Source organism: Arachis ipaensis, chromosome B08 (assembly GCF_000816755.2).
Source record: "Arachis ipaensis cultivar K30076 chromosome B08, Araip1.1, whole genome shotgun sequence".
Lineage (NCBI taxonomy): Eukaryota > Viridiplantae > Streptophyta > Magnoliopsida > Fabales > Fabaceae > Arachis > Arachis ipaensis.
The window spans coordinates 99,789,704-99,800,122 of record NC_029792.2 but is presented as its reverse complement, the minus strand read 5'-3'; the positions used below and the strand labels follow the sequence as shown (position 1 = coordinate 99,800,122).

Genomic DNA, 10,419 nt, shown 5'->3' with positions numbered 1-10,419 from the left:
ATTATTATTTATTAGTTAGGAGAGTTAATAGTCAAAATCGTCCTTAAAAGATACTCCGATCTTCATTTTCGTCTCCGAAAAATAAAATTAATCGAATTCGTCCCCGAAAGATAACCAACATGATCAAGTCCGTCCTTCCGTCATTATTTCCTTCGCTGAGATGACAAACGTTCGCTGACGTGTCCCGTTATCTGCCGACGTGGCGGACGCCAAGTAATATCCTTTTGTTGCTGACAAGATAAGTCTTTTAGAACAATTCAAATTAGTCCCTAAATAGATGAACCCTAATTCCCAAGGCAGAAGGCTCATCGGGTCCATGGCTTCCCGCTGTCGGACCAATGCAGGAGGCTCACCGGGCCAGCGTGGAGGTCCCAGCAGCTTCCCTTAACGTTATCACCTCCCAATCCATGCTGGTTCCACCGGTGCTCGATTGGCATCACATATCCCGCAAACACCAGAAGGAATGGCGGCAAGGACCCGAGCTCGTAGATTCGTGCGCTCTTCTGAACCTCCATCCACCTCTCTATCCTCTTTGTGTACCCTTCCCTCCTCCACCTCCCCAAATCCATCACCATCACCCCGTGTTGGAGTAGCAGGGCCTGCGCCCCTTAAATGTCCCCACAAATTCGATTCCATGTAAATTTTGTCGTGCTCAGGGGTATGATGATTTACATAGAATTTCTTCCTTAAGCTTCATTTTCCCATGCGCTCCTCTATTTATTGTTTTGCACTGTGTTCCTTTCATTCTAAGTATGGGGATGAACACAAGCTTGCTGGGTTTTCAGCAACGTTGCAAGCAAGGTTGCGAGAACTGGACCGATCATTGAACCGGTCAAGTGACTGGTTCAATGGTTCAACCAGGGTCGAACCGTAGTCAAACCGATTTAATTAAATATACAGTGAAATTATAAAAAAAATTCAATATATAATCAAAAATTGAATATAGCATTCAAAAATTAAACAAGTTTTCAACTAAATAAAGACACTACTCATTAGTAATCATAATCATCATTAAGTATTCCATTGTTCCCATCATAAAGATAATCCATATTACAAAATTGAATATAACATTCAAAAATCCAGAATTACAGAATCCAGAATCCAAAATATTCTATATAGCTGGTGCACGAAATTGTGATCTCAGGCAACGGCACCAGAAACTCTGTACGCACGTCTTAATAAATCGTTTTTCATTCACAACTTCGATACAACTAACCAGCAAGTGCACTGGGTCGTCCAAGTAATAAACCTTACGTGAGTAAGGGTCGATCCCACGGAGATTGTTGGTATGAAGCAAGCTATGGTCACCTTGTAAATCTCAGTCAGGCGGATATCAAATAGTTATGGAGTTTTCGAATATTAATAATAAATAGAAAATAAGGATAGAAATACTTATGTAATTCATTGGTTAGAATTTCAGATAAGCGTATAGAGATGCATTCGTTCCTCTCAACCTCTGCTTTCCTGCTGTCTTCATCCAATCAGTCTTACTCCTTTCCATGGCTGGCTTTATGTAAGGACATCACTGTTGCCAATGGCTACTTTTTATCCTCTCTGGAAAATGGTCCGATGCGCTGTCACTGCATGGCTAATCGTCTGGAGGCATCACCCTTGTCAATGGCTGCATCCCATCCTCTTGTGAAAATGGTCCAAATGCTCTGTCACAGCACGGCTAATCATCTGAGGTTCTCGATCATACTGGAATAAGATTCACCCTCCTTTTGCGTCTGTCACTACGCCCAGCACTCGCGAGTTTGAAGTTCGTCACAGTCATTCAATCCCAGAGTCCTACTCGGAATACCACAGACAAGGTTTAGACTTTCCGGACTCTCATGAATGCCGCCATCAATCTAGCTTATACCACGAAGATTCTGATTAAGAGATCCAAGAGATACTCATTCAATCTAAGGTGGAACGGAAGTGGTTGTCAGGCACGCGTTCGTGGGGGAATGATGATGATTGTCACGTTCATCACAATCAGGTTGAAGTGCGAATGAATATCTTAGAAGCGGAATAAGTTGAATTGAATAGAAAAAGTAGTACTTTGCATTAATCTTTGACGAACAGCAGAGCTCCACACCTTAATCTATGGAGTGCAGAAACTCTACCATATGAAAATACATAAGTGATAATGGTTCAGGCATGGCCAAATGGCCAGCCCCCATGAAAGTCTAAGATAGCATAAAACTGATCAAAGATGTCTAATACAATAGTAAAAAGTCCTATTTATAATAAACTAGTTACTAGGGTTTACAGAAGTAAGTAATTGATGCATAAATCCACTTCCGGGGCCCACTTGGTGTGTGCTTGGGCTGAGCTTGAATGTTACACGTGTAGAGGTCAATCTTGGAGTTGAACGCCAGTTTGTAACATATTTCTGGCGTTCAACTCTGGCTTGTGACGTGTTTCTGGCGTTTAACTCCCGACAGCAGCGTAGAACTGGCGTTCAACGCCCTTTTACATAATCTAAACTCAGCCAAAGTATGGATTATTATATATTGCTGGAAAGCCCTGGATGTCTACTTTCCAACGCAATTAGAAGCGCATCATTTTGAGTTCTGTAGCTCCAAAAAATCCACTTTGAGTGCAGGGAGGTCAGAATCCAACAGCATCAGTAGTTCTTCTTCAACCTCTGAATCTGATTTTTGCTCAAGTCCCTCAATTTCAGCCAGAAAATACCTGAAATCACAGAAAAATACACAAACTCATAGTAAAGTCCAAAAATGTGAATTTAACATAAAAACTAATGAAAACATCCCTAAAAGTAACTAGATTCTACTAAAAACATACTAAAAACAATGCCAAAAAGCGTATAAATTATCCGCTCATCAATAGCATTCAAAATAAAAAATAAAAACTGAAAAGCAGATTTTGAGTGGACATCAAATTGCAAAAGAGCCTATTGTACTTTCTGTAACAAATAAACCACACAAGCAATCAGCATCCATTGAAAATAAGATCATTTGTTCATAGCAAAGTTCTGTTATAGTGTTTGGACCAATGATGGACTTGAACAATTGAACACACACTTATCTTTAATTGAAAACAAGATCATTCATTCATAACAAGATCATCCATTGAAAACTCTTCTTCCAATATCAAATGAGAGATAAATCCAGTTGAAGAGCACAAATATCTCAATTGCATATTGATACATTCATTCCCAGTAAAGTACCATCAACAACTCAGAATTAGAAAAATTAGAAAAAATCAGGAACCAACAACTCAAAAATCAGAATCAGTATAACAAAACAAAGCTCAGAAAGCAGAATCAATACAACAAGCCAAGTTTTTGAAGGTGGCTGCAGCTCTGATAAGGTTTTCAGAATCTAAACCAATATATCAATTCATAGTTCATACAATTTACATGGCATTCAACATAATTAAATTCAGCTATTCATCTAGTTAATTCAATAGAGAAGAATTGAAAAATTGAACATACATCAACAGAGCAGAATTCTAAAATTGAACATACATCAAATTTATTCAACATTACAGAATGATTAATTATATAATAAACAATATAAAAAATTAAAAAATAGAACAAGAGAGCAAAAGAACTCTACATCTGAAGAACGTGAACCTACTTTAAATCTGTCCTAAATTCTTCACTGAATAAAAATTTAATTGAAAAAACCACAGTAGTACTCAAAACAGAATGCCAGCATTATGTTGTTGTTGCTAATCATTTTGTGACTGTTCCATCTAAATTCAGAATGCCAGCAATCCAGAATCCAGACCAATATATCAATTCATAGTTCATATGATTCATATGGCATTCAACAGAGCAGAATTGAAAAAATAAAAAAATTGAACAGAGCAGAATTGAAAAGATAAAAAAATTGAAGAACAGAGCAGATCAGAATTCTCAAATTCAACATACATCAAATTTATTCAACATTTGATTAATCATATAATAAACAAAATAAAAAAAATTAAAAAAAAGAAGAACAGAAGAACAGAAGCCCAGAACAAAAAATAAAAACAGAAAGAACAGAAGAAGAGCCAGAAGCCCAGAACTAACCACAAGAGAAGCAGAGAACAAAAGGCCAGAAGCTCGAGCCTCGAAGTAGAGAACAGAACGACCCGCGACGCTGAGGCGACAACCCGTGACAGTGGTGCTTGCTCCGGCGTCTGTTTCGATTCATGGCGGCGGTCGTCCTTCGTAGGCAGAAGCTCGAGCCTCGAAGAGCTTAAGGTTGGGAGTGGGAGTGTTCTTCGAAGAGATTAGCTGATTAGGGATTTAGGGTAAAGTGGCTGCAACACGCGTTCTTCAGCCTTCTTTTCTTTTTTTTTCTTTTTTTTTTAAGCCAAATGATGCCGTTTCGTTATTGGGGGAGAACCGGTACCTGCTAAAACCAGGACGGTTCGTCTGATTTGTCGGTTAACTATCGGTTCGACCAGTTTTTTGTCAATTTTTTGCAAAACTGTTTTGTAAGTGGACCAGACCGGTTAGATGACCGGTTTCTGATTAATCCGGTTGAACCGGCCAGTCCGATCCGATTTTCAAAGCATTGGTTACAAGCTATCATTTCATTTATTGAAAATGGGTACTGTGATGTCTTTGTTCTGGTTAAATATTACCTAATAGTATCTACTTGCGGAGTTATTATGAATTTAAATAATTTGAGAGGGACCTTGCAAACATTTCCATTCTCTATTTTCAGGGGTGACCATGTCAAATTGGTGAGGGCCAGAAATCATTAGGTCTGATCACTTATTTTTCTCTCTTAAACATCTTTGTTCATGGATATACAGTTTTCTTTGCACATTGCTTCGTTACAAACTAGCACTTCGAGCCATGATAATATTGTTATGCAAAATGATATTTTATCGTTGCTTAGAAGCTAGAAAGTTTTAATTGGACTTATTAGTTGTTTGCTCTAACTTTTGGGAATTAGGGTTCATCTATCTAGGGACTAATTTGAATTGTTCTAAAAGACTTATCTTGTCAGCAATAAGAGGCACTACAAGAAAAAGGCGTATTTGTAACGAAAAAAATTATTGCAAAACGTCGAAATTTTGAAACAAAAGTTTTTGTAACAAAGAAAGGGGCCGTTGCAGTAAGTCCCGTTACAAAAAGTTTTTGTAACGAAAAATGGAACTGTTACAATTCAATATGATGTTTTGTAACAATTTTTTTCTGATACAAAAAACCAGAAGCCGTTACAAAAGTGGTAACAAATTTTGATCTTCAAGGTATTTTTCGTGACAATCTATTTTTTCCTATCAAAAAATTTTGTTACAAAATATAACTTGATTTTGTAACATTTTTTTTCTTTAGTTACAAAAGTAAAATAATTATTTTGTAACATTTTTTTAATTAACTAATATATTAACTATTTTATTAAGCAAATCTACATTTATATAATATGTAAAACATACATAATTCAAACATGCCTCATTTAGCTAAAATTGTTTTAAAAGAAAATAACATTAGTGAGTACATTGATTAGTTCTACAAGTTATATGTCTTGTACAAGTTCAACCAAAAGTTAAAAGTTCTAACATAGATTAGTGTCTCTATGAATCAAAATATTCTTGAGCCCTCAAAGTAGCATGTGGTCACCATTTCAGCACTCCTATAAATAAGAAAATCCGAAACAAAAAGTTAGGTGCATAGTCAAAAGAAATATCTTGAGGCAATCAGAAATCATGTAGCAAACAAGGGTCTATTTTGACACAGAAATTCGTCAAATAGAACTTGTTTGCTCAAACAACACAATGCAGTTTAATTGAGCAACCAAATAGGACAACAACCAAATAGTGAATAACAAAACCCAAGCTTCCAGCTTCCAACAACCAAAACAGTGAAGCACTTAACCGGATAATCAATCAATTGAGCTTAGCAATAGTTGAAAACCAAAAGCAATTAAATACCAACTCAATCAATTAATAGAATCAAAGATGAATATTGAAAACAGCTTAAGGTAAATTTCGGCAGCATTTTAGCAGTAAATTTGCCTATTTCACAATTTCAATCAATCAATTCAAATTCCATATGAATTCTTTGACAGTTAAAAACACAAAAAATCATAATGAATTCATAGGAAGGAAGTAAATAAGCCAATTCCAGCAAGAAAACATGAGGAAACAATTAAAACCAATCCAACCACCAAGAAGTAGAGCAGCACTCAGCAGAACAGCAATCAATGGCCCATCATACAGCACCCAAAACAGTAAAATGAACAAAGGTAATGGATTCAGGCAGCATTCTATTCATTGAAGTCAATAACCATTACACTTGCAAGCAGCAGGGGCACAGCAGTTTATCCATTAATTCAATAGAAAATCAATCAAGCCAAATTAAACGATTTCAGCAACAGATTTATCAATAAAACTAATCTCAGTTCAGCAACCATCATCTACTCCAATACAAACAACAATAACTCAGCAGCATTTCCTTTCTCTTTGAATTTAACAATCATTCAACAAGCAAGCAATGAGGGGAAAAATCAGCAGCAACCAACAGCAAGTATAGAGCAGCAATAATAACTTAATGTGAGAAATTATTCAACAACAAATGCACACACAAATACAAGGATTACTTAAATGACTCATCATGCTTATCCACATAAGTCTGCAGTGAAACCATTTACCGTTTCACTTAAGAGGCTTGTAACAACAACTTTTTTATCAACTTCTTTCTCATTCTCTCTTTCATGCTCACTGTCAGTACTGGTAGGAGGTGGAAGTGCTGAAGCACCAAACATGGCTTCGTCATGAGCAGCTTGGATTTGTTCCTCCCTTCTTGCCTTGATAAGAAAATGGATTTGATCTATGTTTAGTCTTCCATACATAGATGATGCATGTATGTTAACAAGGAACAAAACTGACTATTCATGAATATAAGAAGAGGAATATACCTCTATTTTAGAATACTGGAAACTCTGGCCAATTTGCTTGACCAAGAAAGCATCATCTTCAGCCACTGCAGATAGGTGGGCAAAGACAATTAGTTCAATTAAGTTTCAGGCTTCAAGCCAAACCACAAACCATTACTCATTATCATTTATAAGAAAAAATATCATTGGCATTCAATAATTAAAAGAATCACCATGACTAAGCAATGAACAATTAAAATCAGTAAGTATTGGTGGTATTAACAAGCACACAACAACAGTACTCAACATTGGATCAATTAAAAATGAAGTTTACATTATCAGGATTCAAGTTCATATCACTTCATTTGATTAATTAATTATCAATTGGAAGTGGAGCCCTGTTTTCATAAACCAGTTCAGAGTTTTCAGTAAACAACCGACCTTCCAAGTGACTTATCTAAGTCTACAAAACAGATATGAATATGAAACTTATACTCACTTAAAATAGACTTATAGATCTTTAAAATCCTTTTGAAATTAACTCAAAATTCTGTTTAAATTAAAAGTTATAGCGTTTGGAAGTTGGTGCTGCAGAACCAGAAAACTAGAAAAATCTGCAGCAACCACTAAACTTTCAAAAATTATATCTTCCAAACCACTTGGCCAAATTCCCTGAAATTTTTATGGAATATTCAAGACACACTAAAATTTTACAGAAAAATAGTTTCATCTAAAAATTAGGTCTGGACTACTCCCAAAAAGTCATTCGTTCTGCTGCTAATTATGCAGTTTTCTGCACAAAGTATTTCCAACAACCTCACATACCAATTCCTATATTCAAGCCTAGGATTCATCTAAAACCATATTTCTAACTTTCTTTTGACTAACCAAAGTTGCCCAAGAACTCTTAATTCAATATATCACAATTTCATATCATAGGTGCAACGTAACCATATTATCACAGCATCCATTCTTCAGCATCTCATCTATAACAACATATCTCAAGTTCTGATTCATAAAATCAATTTCCAGCAGCCATAGCAACATTCCATACACAAAATCAACATCAACAAGTACTAGCAGCAAGTATAACTTCAAAATACACAACATCATCAATAATCATTATATTAAATCATTAAACCAATCACCAATTACAGATATGATTCAACTCAATACTAACAATTATTCACACAAAGCAATCATAAACCATTTACAGTTACTCATTTAATTTTATTGGCATTCATAACTTAAAACATTTATTTTTAAAACAAATCTCCTACCTCAATTAGTCGAAAATCACAAAATTAAGCATGACTTCAACTTCGTTCTAACCCGCAGTAGCAGCAATAGCCTTAAATCGGATCAGCAACGGCAATGCCAGTGAACAATTTGCAGTGGTATTGACATAACCCTAACATATTAGCATCTCAGCATTCTCAATCAACTATGAAAATAGAATGGTAACAATAAGGGTTTTGGAACAAGGACAACTTACTAAAACTTGAAAGGAACAAACGACAGGGAGCAGCAGCAGTAATAGCTTTGTTTAAGCACAAGCAACCCCACGACCACCCATCACGGCAGCAGCGACTTCAGCACACAAGGAGGACCAAAAACAGAGACAAGACTGAGTAACTAACGAAGACAGTGGCTTCAGCAGCAGCAGCAGCGACGACTCTCGCCAGTGACGGCGACAAGCTCTCGTAACGTTGACGGCGACTGGGTGTGGCGGCGGTGACAAGATCGGCTTCCCCTCTCTCTCATCTTCGCGCACTGTCTTTCTCTCTTCGAAGTTCGACGGCGGCTGGTCATCGGCGGAGCACAACGGCTCCTCTTCTCCCTGGCGGCGTCTCTGGCTCGCGACGTGCTCTCTCTCCCTCGACGGTGGCAGCAGCGACGACGTCTCCCTTTCTTTTCCCCATTTTTCCTCTTCGCTCCATCTCTTTCTTTCTTTCTTTCTTTCTTTCTTTCTTTCTTTTCGTTTGTTTTCAAAAGCAGCTGAGTATTGGGTTTTTGGGAAGGGATGGCGGTGGTGAATGGCAGTAAGACGGTGGGGTAAAAGGATATAGAATTAGAAATTTTGGATTTAATTTGAGTAAAATATTTTTAATAAAATTAGAGTATAAAGTATTAATATTTGAAAAAAAATTGTTATAAAATATACTTATATTTTGGGACAAATAATTAACTTGTTACAAACAATATTGAATTTTGTGATAAATTATTTTTTTGTTACAAAATAACTGGAGTTTTTGAAACAGAAAATTGTTTTGTTACAAAACAATTAGAGTTTTTGAAACAAAAAAATATTTTGTTATAAAATATTTTGAATTTTTGCAACTTATTTTTTTTGTTACAAAATATTACAATATTTTGTAACAAAACACCATCTCGTTACAAAAACTAACATAATTTGTAACAAAATAAAACAAGTTGTTACAAAATATTATCATGTTTTGTAACAACTTGTAATGTTGTTACAGAACATTATCCTTTTATAACAATCACTAATTATTATTACAAAATACTATTTTTTATAACAATTTTAAATTTGATACAAATTTTTGTTACAAATATTCCATTTTCTTGTAGTGAGGATATTACTTGGTGTCTGCCACACTGGCAGTTAACGGGACACGTCAGCAAATATTTGCCATCTCAGCCAAGGAGATGACGGAAAGACAAACGTGACTAGGTTGGTTATCTTTCGAGAACGAAAATAGAGATCAGAATATCTTTTAAGGACGATTTTGACTATTAACTCTTAGTTAGGATAATTTAACTTTGTTAATGCGTGTTGAACATTTTTAGAAGATGAAATTGGAAAAGAAAAATTAAATGATATTATGGATTATGGAATACAAATTATTTCTATCAAAATATGTGGTAATTCATGACAAAAAAAAAAGCAGCTAATTACTTTAATGATATATTTCTTCTTTTTAAGTCTATCTTTCACTTGTTATTTCACTTATATTGTTGGGAATGATAGAGTATAAAAAATTAATCGCTTTTGAATTTATAAGGTTTAATTACTCTGTTGGTCCCTATAGTTTCACCAAATTTTTAATTAGGTTCCTATATTTTTTTTCCTTTCAATTGGGTCCCTACACTACTTTTAATTTTGTAATTACATCCTTTTCATGTTAAAAATGTTAAAATTAACATAATATTTTTACCAAAATACATGCGGTCAAAGATTTAATTAAGTTTTTAATTATAAATACCTTCAATTTGCGAAGAAATGTTCAGTTAACTCTAATATTTTTTACACTAGGAAGGACTTAATTACAAAATTAAAGCAATGTAGGGACCCAATTGAAAGGAAAAAAAGTATAGGGACCTAATTAAAAATTTGGTGAAAGTATAGGGACCAACAGAGTAATTAAACCAATTTATAATAAATGTGACATTTTATATGTTGTTTGGCTACATACAGTTGACTTTTAGTCTCTTACTAAGGATTAACGGATTACAACAACATTGAAAGGGAAAAAAAATTATATCAACAAAATTATTTACATATTTTTGTAATAAAATAATTAGTTATTAAAAAATTAAATTTATATTATATAATAATCAAATTTATTTTAAT

The 10,419-nt window shown here is 34.9% G+C and overlaps 1 long non-coding RNA gene across 1 annotated transcript; it reads right to left on the bottom strand.

The window, feature by feature from the left end:
* On the bottom strand, positions 5,445 to 6,975 carry LOC110265986. The gene is made up of 3 exons (XR_002352737.1): positions 6,867 to 6,975; positions 6,600 to 6,755; positions 5,445 to 5,582 (listed from the first exon to the last, which is right to left on the bottom strand). It is a non-coding gene; the product is annotated as an uncharacterized LOC110265986 (long non-coding RNA).